The sequence below is a fragment of the Pleurodeles waltl genome, chromosome 8 (genome assembly GCF_031143425.1).
Source record: "Pleurodeles waltl isolate 20211129_DDA chromosome 8, aPleWal1.hap1.20221129, whole genome shotgun sequence".
Classification (NCBI taxonomy): Eukaryota; Metazoa; Chordata; class Amphibia; order Caudata; family Salamandridae; genus Pleurodeles; species Pleurodeles waltl.
Window position 1 is genome coordinate 1,523,767,637 of NC_090447.1, and position 16,242 is coordinate 1,523,783,878.

Genomic DNA, 16,242 nt, shown 5'->3' on the forward strand with positions numbered 1-16,242 from the left:
ACATGTTCTGAATGTGCCAAGACCTTCAAGTAAAAAAGTTTTTTCTTATGGCATTAGACAGTCCATCCTAGGGAAATCAGAAAATCCTCTAAATATTTTGCATTTTAACAAAAATTAAATCGAGAAATTATACCTGATGGAGGCCTGGGCATTAAGGAACATTGCATGGCTACAGGAAGCCAACCTACATCTACAGAGGTACTTGCAACAGCAGTGACTTAAATGTTCAGAATACTGTACAGCGTGTGGAGATGAAACTAATTGCTGATTTCATCATTGCATGTGGCCATCCAAGTTACATTTCAAAACTGTTATAGAAGACACCCAGTACATGAATCAGGAATACACATAGAATAGCTGAATAACCATTTAAGCAACATAGCAAGCAGAAGGAAACTAGAGAATTGGGTGGAACTTAACATATAGTGAAAAGTACGAGGTAGCACAGAAACTTCATACTGATTAGAGGCATGAACAGTTATATGTGGTCATAAAAAGACAAAATTAAACCCAGAAATCCTGGATTAATCATAACATACCATACAAACTTCTGGCCATTACCAGTGAAGGATGAGCATCTTCATCTAACCTTTTTCACTGTCTGGGAGTGATTGTTGACAACAAACTGAGGCCTGCGAAAACATCTACACATGCTGCCTTCTCATGCTAAAACACTGATTGTGCACAGAGTGATCTTTAGTAGGCTTGACTATTGCAATTATCTCCTCTTAGGTGCCCCAGACTTCCTAATAAACAGATTATATGGTGTTTAGGCCGCCGCCAAACTACATTGGCTACCAGTCAAACAGAGGATATTCTTTAAGTCCTTATGTATTGTTTTTAAAGCTCTTTAAGGTACTGGACCTATTTCATTGCAAAACCGGTTAAAAAAATATTCACCTAGGAGATATCTTACATCCTCCTCATCCAACCTTAGTTGCATAACCAATTTCAAAGAAAAAGCAGACAGGAAGGTCGGACATTTGCTGTGAGAGCAGCCCAAGTATAGAATCAGCTTCCTGCCGCCCTCAGACACTCAACGAATCATTTGCACTTCAGGGAAGACTTGAAAACCTGGCTCTTTCCTTAGTAATTTCCTGTGCCCTTTCTTGGATTGTCGGTGCAGCCAGATTTCCCCCCAGTAATTAGGGCTCCCAGCCCCATTATACTTTCTTGGTGATAATGTGCGTTTTATAAATACATATAATGATTTAGTTAACATTCTATTACATGGGTTCCCAAATGTGTAGAGAAAAATGGAACAATCAGAAAGATGCAGAATCTGCAAGCCGGAAAGATACAGCAGATGTGGGTCACTTTACCTGATTCCAGTATCGTCCCATGTACTAGATTACAGTATGGCAGAAACACTGGGATCACAAGTTAGAGAAAATTACGAAATCACAATTATTTCTAAACTGCTGTTTTACTACCACATTCTGCATTCGAGCAAAATCAAATATATATATCATAAAATACACCTCTGTATTTTAAGAATGTTTGAAACTGATCTTTTAACTTCAAGGTGCTACATACATATTTGTGAACATGAACCAATTTTGGAGACATTATTGGATTAACAGAAACCTTTAATTGGATCTGAAAAAAAATGTGCAGATACAGTGACTCCCTTCTTTGCAGTCCCTCGTTTGCATGGACACTTCAGGGCCTTAGGCACACAGAGAGGAAAGAAATCTGGGACAAAGGGACAGATCTTTTCCTGGAAATGTTTTGAAAATGAGTGATTCCTTTCATTCACCCTTCCTGAGCGTGTGTGTTGTTATTTGTTGCAGCATTGTATTTTAACAATTGTTTCTCTCAGTTGCTGTCGTTTACAAAATTGCAAAAAGACCAGCTCTCCCCTGAATATTTGTGCGTTTTTGGCTTTAGATCTAGTTAATACAGTAAAATCGAAGAGCCCATCTAAAGGAGTGTGGGGAGTTGTCATTAATATCTAAAGCAGCCTCAGATGCCTAACAAGATCCTTGTCCCGATATATTTTGTACTTTGTACATGCTTCCACCTTGGAAGTGGAGTGTAGGTCCTAGTTTACAGATAAGAGACTAAACAGATACTGAAAACTACAGATTTGCTGCATGGTTATTTACTGGGTAGGAGGATGTGGTAATGATATCATGTTCAGATGTAACTCAGGGACGTGGATGAACATTGTGTTCTGCTGCTATTTGACCATATGAATTACAGTTATCCGTTATAACAGCATGGACATCAATAGCTCTGCAAAAGAATAAAAAGTTATTATACACCACAAGTTGGTGATATTTGTATTGAGAACACATTGAGACACTTCATAGAGAATACACATTCAAACAAGATTCAAGTAGGAATACATTTTGGTGTTCCTGCTTTCGGACATAGATTTGGCAAAGTTTCTTCAGTGGTCGTAACAAGGATGAATCTTTCATCAAAACTTGGCTAATCTGGCCATGTCATTATTGAACAGAATTGAGGACCATTTGTTTTTAAATCATTTTAGATTGATTTATACTTGGATTTTCTCCAGTTTCCCTAGTGACAGAATCAACTATGAAAGAAGGATTTTCACACCTACAATGCTCCATTTTCAGCCTCCATTTTTGAGTGAAACTAATCATGTATAACCCTCCTTTCATCTGGGGAGTTCACTGATACCAGTGAGTTGTAACTGCACCAGTGATTACCTAACCGTCTCTTTGCCCTCTAGCCTACACCCCACTCTGCCCCTGGAGCCCTACCACTCTCGTCATGCAGTCCTGCACATCTCAACAGGCAGATGCCCCTGCTTTGTGTGTAGTTGGGTCCAGGGGAGTATCTCAAAAAGCTTGCAGATAGGTCCATTGCACCTGAGCACACCTCACAAGCTATAGGAAGCAGTCCTTTCCATTCACTTCCTTTCTTTTACTTAGAAAGGGGACAGTCTTGTTCACTGATAAAGGGTCTGCAAAATGTCCATCGTGACAATGAAAAAAACTAAATGTGCATGGCAAATGCTGCTTTTTATTCGCACATCCCAAATTACTACGGTAAGATGCTTACAAACTGCTTTGAGTAGGTTGGAAAGCAAAACGTCTTTAATCTGAGAAGATGGACTCATCTCAGTCTTATAATGACCTTACAAGTACTTGGATGAGCAGGAACGTAAGTTCACTACGTTTTTGCATACAAGGGGTAAATGAACACTGCTGTAGGGACTTATGTCTGATGAAAACCTGCTGATGAGTTTGCCATTTAACAATCCCTTTTTAAAGAAACCCTGTCCAAGAAAAAAAACAGTTAACATGTAATTTTCTTTTTCCACAAAATTGTGTTATCAAAACACCATCATGGAGAATACCTTTTATCCCTTGGATCAGTGAGCAAGAATGTAGGGAGGAGGCTTACCTCTCAAGCACGCTGTGGAGTTAGGTGTTTGAAGAGGCTCTTCTCGCACAAAGCACACAAAGGTCAGCAGTTATCAAGGAGGACTGTAGGATTCATTGTCCACATGTACAATAAGGTTGTTTCAGTAAGTTTATGTAACGGTCTACAAGTACAAGTACGAAGTTCCACATATACAAAAAAACAAAAGGAGCTAGAGTTTAATACAGATCAGCCCTTCTCTTACTTAATTCGCTCGAAACACTCAGCAGCGCACAATCCATCTCCCAATCAGCCTATTCACGCATGCCTCATTCACACAGCAATCCTTTACATCACAATTCAGCTCAGAGGTGAATACATTTCACACTCCTATGTAAGTGTAATGTTTCAACAAGCATCCACACAAATTCTTAAATAGGAATCTTCCATAATAAAGCAGGTTTTTATATAGGTTTATAGCCCACCAAAGCGGGCCATTAAACGCCCACTCCAGCTTGGCTCGCACTTTTATCAATAGAGCCTTCAATGGCCGGTATAGCCCAGATACAGCAAGCTAATAAAGCTATTAGAACATTCCGCCCCATCAGGACAGAATGTTCTAATTGGTCAAACAAAGCCCTCACAGAGCCCAGTGGGGTTGATATCCCTGGGGCTCCGTAAGATCTTTGTTCACAGCTGTTGCTGTGAGCCGCAGTCATTGGAATGTTGGAGCTCAGGGCTCATACCAGCCATTAGAAGCCTGGAGTCCCAATGTTGCTTTTTGATTTACACTATTCTACAAAACAGGGGTCCACTGTTTATTTTCTAGATTTACATTTCCGACCCTTGGTATTTCACAAACATAAATCTAGTAACTTAGCAAATATGAAATAATAAACATACTTAGATGACTTGATAGTGTTTTACAAGGTAAAGGGTGCATATTAGCTAAATCATGTTTGTAGGATGCACACATTCATTGTGTGTCCTTCTATATGTGCTGCAGGTTAGTTAATTAGGTTAGTAAGCGCTATTTTGTTTTTTCACTCGAAGAGGTTTTTTTCTGAAAATGTAGACTTCTGCCCAAAAAAGAGGATCTGAAGTTGGATAGATCACACCAGTATTAGTGTGTCTTGTGTTTGAGCACTATTACAGATCACATTTTGAATAGTTCACCAATCTTAGTTTAATTCACCCAAGTAATGTGCTTCGTTACAGGATGCATACACGCAGAGGATGAAGCATGTTGTTGTTTTATGGCTTTAACAACGTTGTTTGGCTTTAAACATTTTCTCTGAGGAGATGGCAAGGCTTGGCCAGGAAATGGCTTGTTTGAAAGCTGACTTCTCTGATACCTTTAAACAAATGGTACAGCATTGGTGTTTAATGTTCCTCACAAGAGTTTTTTTCTTGGCAGTCATATTGAACTTTTGTGAGCAGTGTGTCAAATTCTACATAGTTGCATAAAGGGAGTTCTGGACTGTGAGCAGTATCCGTACATGCATATGCTAATTACATGATAAGATGTCCCTTTGCCAGATGGTTTTTGATGAGGAGAGTGTTACTATGTACCATAATGGTGGGTTGATATACCATACTGCCTTTTAATGGCATAGAAGAGGTGTGCATTTGCGTCTCTTTGGTTGATGCATAGCCTAGATATTTTTCTGACGCAGCAATTGCTCTTGATTGGAGGAAGCCAAGTATTTTATTCCATTCACTCCTCTTTAGTCAACGTTATGCTGACAGGTTAATATCAATTTGAAACATGTTTCTAGGCTTTTTGGTTCTGTATTGTTGTGTCCCTTTGCAATTTGTAGAATTCCTTTAGCCGTTCCTCTGCCAGGGCCTTAGCCATGTGATTGCTCAAGATAACTGGCTGGATATTGTCAAACCAGGTATTTAAAAGTCTTTGTTGTTTTCTAATCTTTGGTTACCTAATTTTAATTGTTTGAAAGGTGTCCTGTTGGTTCTTGGTTCCCAGACCATGACTTTAGATTCTGACATACTGATATGGAGAAAATATTTGGAGCATATGCGTACAAAAACAGCAGAATGCTTCTGCTGTTTATTCATAGGGACATGACGAGATGCTATAAGTAGTTTGTCATGCATGTCATTCTGCCATTTGTCTACAAATTGAACAGAATTGTGTCAAGATGCAACCTTGCTTGAGTACTCTGTCTGTGGCAAATGTTGTGCATCTTGTGCCAATTAGGCCTATTGTGAATGGTGCTTTAGAATCTGTTTAGACTCTAGTTATTATTATTAAGTGTGGCAGTGGAAGACTCATACTATCCAGTTTGCTCTGAAATAGCTGCCTATTGACCAGACCAAAAGTCTGTAAAAAGTCCCAAAAAGCACCATACAAGGGTATTTATCTCTAGGTGGAAAACTCATAGACAGAATGTTGGAAATTGAAGATCTGGTCTGTTGTCAATAGACCATCTCTGAAGCTGCCTTGTATTAGGTTTAAAATGTTTTTCTTCTGTCAATTTATATAATCCAAAATATGACCAAGATTGTCTGCCACATTTCTGGAAAGCAGCTGTAAACTAGCCTTCTAGGATGATTGAATATATGTCCTCAGGTCTTTGATTTTCAGTGTCTGCACTATGGCCATGGCTATCTTTGTAGAGCTTTGTTTGATATGCTTCCCATTTTTAAGCTGTTATAGTTGAGTTTATATTATTTTGCACATGTCCTGTCCATTTGCCACCAGTAACCTGAATAAATTAGTATTGCTGACAACTGCTTCCTCGATAGAGGGATACCATTGATGCTTTTCATGCTGTGTTTTATTAGTTTGAGTTAGCTTTTTATATCCTGTTGTAATGTTATTGATGGTTTTAATGTCATTTTGGCTTAAGGTATGATTTTGTTATTTTTTGGCTATGACACAACTTTTCCTATAGGTTCCTCCTAGGTTCTAATAAAATATGCCGGATCTGATGAGGTGTTTTACTCCACAGTAACGCCTCCACTGTGATATTCAGACATAAAGAATGACAGTGGCTCTGTGTTAACCATTCCCTAACTTATCCTCGTTTTGATTCACAAGTTCCAGTTCTGCATTGGGATATGGTACACAGGCTATGTGTTTTATGTTGAGCTGAAAATTCTAATTTGATACTACCGCCAGATGTTTGTGTTGGTATAGTTATCCAAAAATGATTACAAATTGAGCAGTTGTCGAGTTGAAAGTTGGTTTCGATGATGAGTTTGCCGAAACCGTGCTCAGGGTTGATGTTAACTTGTTTTTAAGGAAGAACTGTTCCAAGCTAGCATTCTCTTTGTTTTTTTCTAGAAAAATCGTGAGGGATTGTTGGAGTCTTGGGGATGATTGAGAATGTCCCTTGCACGGTGTACAGATTTGTTCCCTTTACCTGCGTCCCCAAATGAGAGTTTTTGGTACCCAGTTTTTGATTTTGGCAGTGGTGTCACTCTAATCTAGTGTGTTCAGAGGATGAGGCCTGGCCCTTGACAGGAACAATGTCCTGGACCTGTCATGTAACCTTGATGGGTGCTCCCTCCAAGCATGCCATAATTTCACTGACAGTGGACTACTGTCATTGGTCTAGAATATAGAGCTCGAGCGGCAATATACCTTGTTTTGCTAGTCAGTGGTTGTGACTCAACCTCTTTATCTGTGTCACTGGAGTAGATGCGTACTGGCACACGTGTGTAAAGTACAGATTTAAGCATTACCATACTAAGTGTATGTTGTGCATGTTTGTAAATGTGGCCCTTCGGTACATGTATGTAGTGTCCGAGTGAGCCACAGTAATATAGGTGTGTGGGATCCTGGGATCCATTATGAATGCCCCTGGCCTGGCCTTGTGCACACAATGAAAGTGAGTTTGCTTTCCAAGACATTGAACATATATTGCTGACATCCCTGAAGCTGAGGGGAGGATACCTAGACGCTGGAGTAGCAAGCGAGGACACCAGGTGTTTTTAAAATTCTACTTCACTGGGAGGAGCTGCTGATTAATCTTCTTGTAGCACTGTCATTTGGTAGGTGGTGGAGATGAAGAATGGGACTGCAGACTCACTTGTTCAAGGTGAAAGGGGCCCATTAGGTGAGAGCAGCCTTTTTACTTTCCCTGGATCACTTTTCACTGTGGCTGATGACAGCCAGGCACAGAATGCTCTTTATGCCTCTATTGTGAGTGCTCCAGGGTGGAGACTACTTCCTTGTAATAAACATCGCTGTGCACTAAGGCTGTGTCAGGAAGAACCATGCCAAAGGGGTTCTCAAAGTGCAGACAATGAAACCACATCCCCTGTCTACTTTGCCTGTATAAAGTAGGAGTGTCTCACCCACTTGTTTCTCCAGTTCTAGGTTCTCTGTGACCAAGGAAGGGAGTGGTCTACAGAGAGCTCAAAGGAATGTTGTGCAACCAGAGCTCGTCTGCCCGACTGACAGCTTCATAGGTGTGTGAGGACATCATCTGAAGTCTTGCCTTGCTGGAAGAAGCTCTCTATGTGAGCTGAAGTGCCTAGAAACCAACCTACCTGTGGAGAAAAAGAGCTTGCCAACTCTGCAGGAGGAGTGTCTCTCCAGGAAGAACCAGAAGCAGTGAGGCCCAGCTGCTGGTGGGGTCTGCCGGAGGAAGGAAGATGAAGAAGAGCAATCTACACGCCCTAGGTTTTGGTGGACATTAGACTCTCCTAAGTGGCGGTTCCAGGTTATGCTGCTGTGTCAAAAAAAAGGCGTGCCCACTGATGTACACGCTACTGAAATCGAAGAAGTGGGCCCATGGCTGCCCACACCACTGTGATGGGGGAAGTTTACCTACAGCGGTATGTGCTGCTAGGAGAAGAAAGGCGGACAGTTTTTGTTGTATGTTGTTACTTTTCGGTAAGTAGATTTTTAGGTTTTTGGATTGAATACTGCCTGCAAATGTATGCACCAATAAACAGATTTCAGTTGTCGCCTTAGGAGCTGGGTGTTGCGCGAGGGCAGTTTTTTGGTTTATGGTGAATCATCTAATATTATTGGTTGTTTGATCCTTCAGATTCCTTTGTATGTTGATCTGCGGCCCTTGTACAGCCTTGGTCCATCTTCGACAATTAATCTTCTTGTTCTTCTAAACCAAAATTTTGTTCTTTTGACAGCTGTTTGGATTTTTTTTGCTTTTTCTAATGGGTCATTTTTTGTGATTTCTTGAAATTCTGACCTCTCATCAAGTTGGCGATCTGGTTCACTTGTATTACTGTGCTTGATTTACCTTGCTTTGCAGTTCCTCCCCTATTGCTAGTGTATTAATTTCAATTCTCTTTCATTCTTTTTAGGCTATTTTTAATAAGCCGCAGTTGCTTACTACTATTTTCGTGAGATGTTTAGTGTTAGATGCAAGTTGCTGGATGAATGTCTTCCGTTCTCGTTCTGGTATTGAGTTTTCATCTAATATTATCTCAAGATTGAATTTCTTATCTGCGGCTTTGTCAATGAGGAGATGGTTCACTGTTTGTGTACTATTGCCTTTACCACAATGCTTTTGCTCTTTTCTTCCTTGATAGTTAGTATAGGACTGTTTCCAATCACCAGGTATCCCTCTCTGCTCTGTGTTCACCTCACTGGGCTGTATTGTTCTACGCTGCCTCACTTGCCTTATTTCTTTTTCCATTTCTTCATAAGAAGAGCAATTTTCTCTGTCTGGTATCAACCTGGATAGAAGCTGGTTAGCATCCTGATATGTGGGGGCCAGGAAACACCACTAGACACCAGGGATTTCACTTGGGGGGGTCGGCCCCCTCCGAAATCGGGCTGCCCCCCCCCCGGGGGCATATTTTATAAAAAAAACAAAAAGGTAGGTGATTGCGCCCCCCGAGGGGAAATTTTATTTAAAAATAAATAAATAAATGAATAAAATAAAAAGACAGGGGGTCGTCCGTGGGCAGGGTGACCCCCTGTGGGGGCAATATATATATTTTTTTTTTAGATGTTATAGGGTTTCCCTGGGGGCCATTTTGGCCCCCAAGGAACCATACAACAACTAAAAAAAAGATATAACTATATATATAACTATATATATATATATATATATATATATATATAGATATATATATATATATATATATATAGATATATCTATGTAGATATATCTATGTACATGGATATATCTATAGATATATCTATGTAGATATATATATATATATATATATATATATATATATAGATAGATCTATATATATCAATGAATCAAAGAGATTTATAAAGCGTGCTACTCACCCGTGAGGGTCTCAAGGCGCTTGGGGGGGGGGGGGGGGGGGGGGGCCTGGGAGGTTCACTGTTCGAAAAGCCAGGTTTTGAGGCCCTTCCTGAAAAGAAGAGGGTTTTGGGTCTTGCGAAGGTGGGTTGGGAGGGTGTTCCAGGTTTTGGGTGCAAGGTAGGAGAAGGATCTGCCCCCGGTGGTGGTGTGTTTGATGCGGGGGACAGAGGCGAGAGAGAGGTCAGCTGAGCGGAGGTTTCGTGTAGGGGTGTGGAAGGTGACTCTCGTTGAGGTAGGCAGGGCCTGTGTTGTGGAGGGATTTGTGTGCGAGGATGAGGATCTTGAAGGTGATCCTTCTGTCAATGGGGAGCCAGTGGAGGGATTTGAGGTGTGGAGAGATGTGTTCGTGTCTGGGGAGGTCGAGGATAAGTCGTGCTGCTGAGTTCTGGATGCGTGTAGTTTGCGCTTGAGTTTTAGAGTGGTGCCGGCGTAGAGGGCGTTTCCGTAATCAAGTCTGCTGCTGATGAGTGCGTGAGTGACAGTTTTTCTGGTCTCTGTGGGGATCCATTTGAATGTTTTTTTCAGTATACGGAGTGTGTTGAAGCATGAGGAGGTGAGAGCGTTGATTTGTTGGGTCATCGAGAGGGAGGAGTCTAGGATGATGCCGAGGTTGCATGCGTGGTTGGCGGGGGTGGGTGCAGGGCCTAGCGTGGTGGGCCACCATGAGGGGTCCCAGGTGTTTTTGTGTGGGCCAAAGAGGATTATTTCGGTTTTGCTTGAGTTGAGTTTCAGGTGGTTGGCTGTCATATATATGTATATCACTTTTGTCAATATGTGTGTGGTTTCCCTGGGGGGAAAAGGGTCAGACTTGTCTAGTGGCAGTTTTAGTGCCATAAAGAAGCGCAGAAGGTTTATATGCCTACTGCAAAGAGCAAATCTGTATTTTATGTAAATAGCTGAGTACATTAGTAAAGTCAGCCATTACCTGCGCTATAATACCAATGAAATGTATGTGCGGGGTGGAGGGCGGCTATGGAGAGATGAAGGGCACTTTTGCTGGGTGGTAATAAGGGAATCCTAGGAGGAGCGAGTGGGAACACCAATAATGATTGTTGGACTGGGCGCAGGAGGTGCAGGAGGAGGTGCTAAAGACTGTGACGAATGGTATGTGACAAGGTGTTTTTTGAGTGTCTTGAAAGAACGTGCAGATTGAGGGAAGAAGCGCAGGTAAGGTGGCCTCTACTGTTGCACGTATCTCACACACACCATCGATTTTGTGACTGTCTACGTAGGCTAGTGTTTTAGAGCAACAGTTTAGCCAATAGCAGAGATGGCATCTTGATGGATGACTGCTGCCTGCACTCGGGTTATAGAGGACCGCTCTGACATAGGATCAGAGACTGAGACATCAGATACTGAGACAGCATCTGAGGGATAGGACAATGGCGCAGACTCTGGGAGTGATTTTTCAGTCTGAGGAGTTCCATTCGATAACTCCTCTTCCAGTACATTATGAGGGAGGTGATGAGGACAGTCCTGCTGTCCCTTCGCAAGCTGTTCGTGCAACTGGGTAATAGTGGGTTAGCCCAACCCAGAGAGCAGGTGAATCCGGCGGCAAGCAGAGAGAGAGAGAGAGAGAGTGCTCTCTTGGGAGCTCCCCAATTTAGTTCAGCCCCAAATTCCACCACCCAAATCGGATTGTGGAGACATCAAAATTATCTATTGCAAAACAAATTGGTTTTGTAAGGCAGGCACCTGTGTTTTTGGTCCTGGATTCGGCGGCCATATAGGGAAACACACTAAACCCAAACATTTCTGGAAACTAGACATTCGGGGGAGTCCACAGAGGTGTGACTTGTGTGGATTCCCCAAAGTTTTCTTACCCAGAATACCCTGCAAAGCTGAAAAGTTGAATAAAAACTCTATTTTTCTCGCATTTCTGTCACACAAACTACAGGAATATGCTGGGATCCACAAAATTCCTACCACCCAGTGACTCCTCACCTGTCCTGATAAAAACACTACCCCACTTGAGTGCCTACACCTAGTGCCTGCGTCAGGAATGGATCTCCCCAGGGTCAACAGCTGCCTCACATAAGGACCAACATTGACCATTGTGTGATCTATTCCTATCGCGGGCACCAGGCCTACCCACACAAGTGAGGTATCATATTTATCGGGAGACTTGGGGGAACGCTGGGTGGAAGGAAATTTGTGGCTCCTCTCAGATTCCAGAACTTTCTGTCACTGAAATGTGAGGAAAACGTGTTATTTTAGCCACATTTTGAGGTTTGCAAAGGATTCTGGGTAACAGAACCTGGTCAGAGCCCCACAAGTCACCTCATCTTGGATTCCCCTGGGTTTCTAGTTTTCAAAAATGCGCTGGTTTGCTAGGATTCCCGAGGTGCCGGCTGAGCTAGAGGCCAAAATCCACAGGTAGGCACTGTTTTCTCTGAAAAAAGTTGATGTGTCCACGTTGTGTTTTGGGGCATTTCCTGTTGCGGGCGCTAGGCCTATCTACACAAGTGAGGTATCATTTTTATCAGGAGACTTGGGGGAACCCTGGGTGGAAGGAAATTTGTGGCTTCTCTCAGATTCCAGAACTTTCTGTCACCGAAATGTGAGGAAAACGTGTTATTTTAGCCACATTTTGAGGTTTGCAAAGGATTCTGGGTAACAGAACCTGGTCAGAGCCCCACAAGTCACCTCATCTTGGATTCCCCTGGGTTTCTAGTTTTCAAAAATGCGCTGGTTTGCTAGGATTCCCCAGGTGCCGGCTGAGCTAGAGGCCAAAATCCACAGGTAGGCACTGTTTTCTCTGAAAAAATTTGATGTGTCCACGTTGTGTTTTGGGGCATTACCTGTCGCGGGCGCTAGGCCTACCCACACAAGTGAGGTATAATTTTTATCGGGAGACTTGGGGGAACGCTGGGTGGAAGGAAATTTGTGGCTCCTCTCAGATTCCAGAACTTTCTGTCACCGAAATGTGAGGGAAACTTGTTTTTTTAGCCACTTTTTGAGGTTTGCAAAGGATTCTGGATAACAGAACCTGGTCAGAGCCCCAAAAGTCACCCCATCTTGGTTTCCCTAGGTCTCTAGTTTTAAAAAATGCACAGGTTTGGTAGGTTTCCCTATGTGCCGGCTGAGCTAGAGGCCAAAATCTACAGGTAGGCACTTTGCAAAAAACAGCTGTGTTTTCTGTCAAAAAATGGGATGTGTCCACGTTGTGTTTTGGGGCATTTCCTGTCGCGGGTGCTAGGCCTACCCACACAAGTGAGGTATAATTTTTATCGGGATACTTGGGGGAACGCTGGGTGGAAGGAAATTTGTGGCTCCCCTCAGATTCCAGAACTTTCTGTCACCGAAATGAGAGGAAAACGTGTTTTTTTAGCCACGTTTTGAGGTTTGCAAAGGATTCTGGGTAACAGAACCTGGCAGAGCCCCACAAGTCGCCCCATCTTGGATTCTCCTGGGTCTCTAGTTTTCAAAAATGCATAGGGTTGGTAGGTTTCCCTAGGTGCCGGCTGAGCTAGAGGCCAAAATCTACAGGTAGGCACTTTGCAAAAAACAGCTCTGTTTTCTGTCAAAAAAATGGGATGTGTCCATGTTGTGTTTTGGGGCATTTCCTGTTGCGGGCGCTAGGCCTACCCACACAAGTGAGGTATCATTTTTATCGGGAGACTTGGGGGAACATAGAATAGCAAAACAAGTGTTATTGCCCCTTATCTTTCTCTACATTTTTTCCTTCCAAATATAAGAGAGTGTGTAAAAAAGACGTCTATTTGAGAAATGCCCTGCAATTCACATGCTAGTATGGGCACCCCGGAATTCAGAGATGTGCAAATAACTACTGCTCCTCAAAACCTTATCTTGAGCCCATTTTGGAAATGCAAAGGTTTTCTTGATACCTATTTTTCACTCTTCATATTTCAGCAAATGAATTGCTGTATACTCAGTATAGAATGAAAACCAACTGCAGGGTGCAGCTCATTTATTGGCTCTGGGTACCTAGAGTTCTTGATGAACCTACAAGCCCTTTATATCCCCGCAACCAGAAGAGTCCAGCAGACAAAACGGTATATTGCTTTTGGAAATCTGACATCGCAGGAAAAAGTTACAGAGTAAAACATAAAGAAAAATGGCTGTTGTTTTCAGCTCAATTTCAATATTTTTTTATTTCAGCTGTTATTTGCTGTAGGAAAACCTTGTAGGATCTACACAAATGACCCCTTGCTGAATTCAGAATTTTGTCTAGTTTTCAGAAATGTTTAGCATTCCGGGATCCAGCATTGGTTTCACACCCATTCCTGTCACTTACATGGAAGGAGGCTGAAAGCACCAAAAATAGTAAAAATGGGGTATGTCGCAGTAAAATGCCAAATTTGTGTTGAAAAATGTGGTTTTCTGATTCAAGTCTGCCCGTTCCTGAAAGGTGGGAAGATAGTGATTTCAGCACCAGAAACCCTTTGTTGATGGCATTTTCAGGGCAAAAACCACAAGCCTTCTTCGGCAGCCCTTTTTTCCAATTTCTTTTGGAAAAAACGAAATGTTCACTGTATTTTGGCTATTTTCTTGGTCTCCTCCAGGGGAAACCACAAACTCTGGGTACCATTAGAATCCCTAGGATGTTGGAAAAAAAGGACGCAAATTTGGCGTGGTTAGCTTATGTGGACAAAAAGTTATGAAGGCCTAAGCGCGAACTACCCCAAATAGCCAAAAAAGGGCTGAGCACTGGGGGGGGGGAAGGCCCAGCAGCTTAAGGGGTTAAAAGAATCAGCCACATGTCACCATCACAGGACACCATCATTTAAATCAATGGAAACTGTACTGTTAATAATAATCATTCATTATAATGGTAAATGCTAACTGTTCAATGACCATATTTTCAATAAACCATTTTATTGAAAACAACATGTGTCTGCGTCATTCTTCACATTCTGCAGGCTACAAAATGCAGCCATAGGGCCAACCTCAAGGGTTCACCACACTCACAAACTTGAGCATACAGCTCTAGGTCAGAGCGCTTTAAATCCAAATTAAACCTCTCCCAGATGCATTCCTTTAGCTCACTGGGAGACTTATGTTAAGTTTTTGGAAACATCTGGATGTTGCTGTGCTCCTTACAGCCTCCCAGACACATCAGGCACACAATGGTTGTGCCACTGTGTTTCCAGGGATACCACAAGAAAAGAATAATATGCACAAGAGTCCTATGGGGGGGGGGGGCTTTATTGGGTGGCCCAGGCCCCAATCCATAAACATTATAGGAGCAGCTTTGTTATTTGTCTATGTGGCCTTTTGTCGCATGTCTGTTTTTCTTTTTGTATTTTTCACTGGCAATCCTGGTCCCACCCGGGACACCCACAACTGTCCTGGGTTCGATGGGGGCTGTGGGAAGAGTCCCAGGGCCCCCCTGCCTAGCTGCCCCTTTGCTCATATCATCTCTCTCCTGGCACCACACAGGAGCTGGCAAAGCGTCTGCCCCCACTGGGCTGGACTATTCTCTTCTTGGCTCCTACCCATGGAGGATGCCTTGCCACATCCCCTGCCCACGAAGAGTGTGAGCAGAGTAGTGTGACAATATTGCACCCAACCTCCTCAGACATGGGCATGGAGGAAAGCAACACAGCTGGCCTTTGGATCTCTTCTCCTTGCATGTCCCGAGTGATGGGGTCCCTGAGATGCTGTGCCGTGTCCTGGGGAATGGGGACCATGAGGTCAAATGTTGGCCTGCGGGGTGCTTACACATACTGCCTTCCCCAAGAGTTTAATATATCAAGCTGTGTCAACCCCCAGGCCCTGGCCCACCCCAGTGGTAATTTCTTGAATGGCAGCAAAGCTTCACACACTTCACTCTTCTCAGTCCCTGGAGGACCGAGCTGTACTCTGGCCCTGTATGACCAATTTACTCGATGAGTATTTTGTTTTGCTCTTGGTGGTGAACTGGACTATCAAGAGCATCCTTTTCAGACAGCTTGGCCTCTAAATGTGCACTTTTTGTGAGGAGCTGAGGTTTCTGTCTCCCTGCACCAGCCTTCTCTTTAGCTTGCCTCCTGGTGCACCTCACCGGCTGGAGGGGCCATTTTGTGCAGCCCTTCCACAGCCAGCCAGCAGAACACCCTCCTGCCTGCATGCACCAGCCACTGGAGCCTCCTGGCTGTCTTTCAGGGCATTTGTGTGGGGTAATGTAGTCTAGGGCCTTTCCTCAACTGGTCCTCATGGAGTATCAAGGGGCCAGCAGCACTGTCTCTGGAGAGACCCATCCTGGTCCTGCAGTCAGCAGCAGTCAAAGGCCTTAGTCCATCTTTGCAGGGCATTAGGTGGCTTCTCTTTCAAGCTTGGCATCCTTTCTGCCCTTGTCGCCTCCCAGGTCCAGGGTATTTGCAACTGTTTTTCCCTTCTGCAGTAGTTTCTAAGTGGCGGTTGAAAGTTTTGGGGGCCAGTGAACTCTGGCCAATCCCATGAAGTCACACCATGCCTCCATCCCTAACCCAACCCTCCTGCATAGCATTCTGGGACAACCCAAAATGGCGACTTTAAAAATTGATAAGCACTCCTGTGAGGGCCTCAGCTCTGCCCATACTTGTCATGATTTGCACGCTTCTTACCGCTGCAATCTGCCAGTCTAGGAGCACCACCTAGTTTCTTGCTTGTTCTGGATTGGCCAAGGTAAGGGCGACCCTTT

General features: G+C 43.2%; 1 protein-coding gene across 1 annotated transcript in view; it reads left to right on the plus strand.

Moving 5' to 3' along the window:
* The window catches only part of LOC138249624 (zinc finger protein 850-like), a 98,217-nt gene that overhangs the window by 35,030 nt on the left and 46,945 nt on the right, over positions 1-16,242 (plus strand). The window lies entirely within an intron of this gene.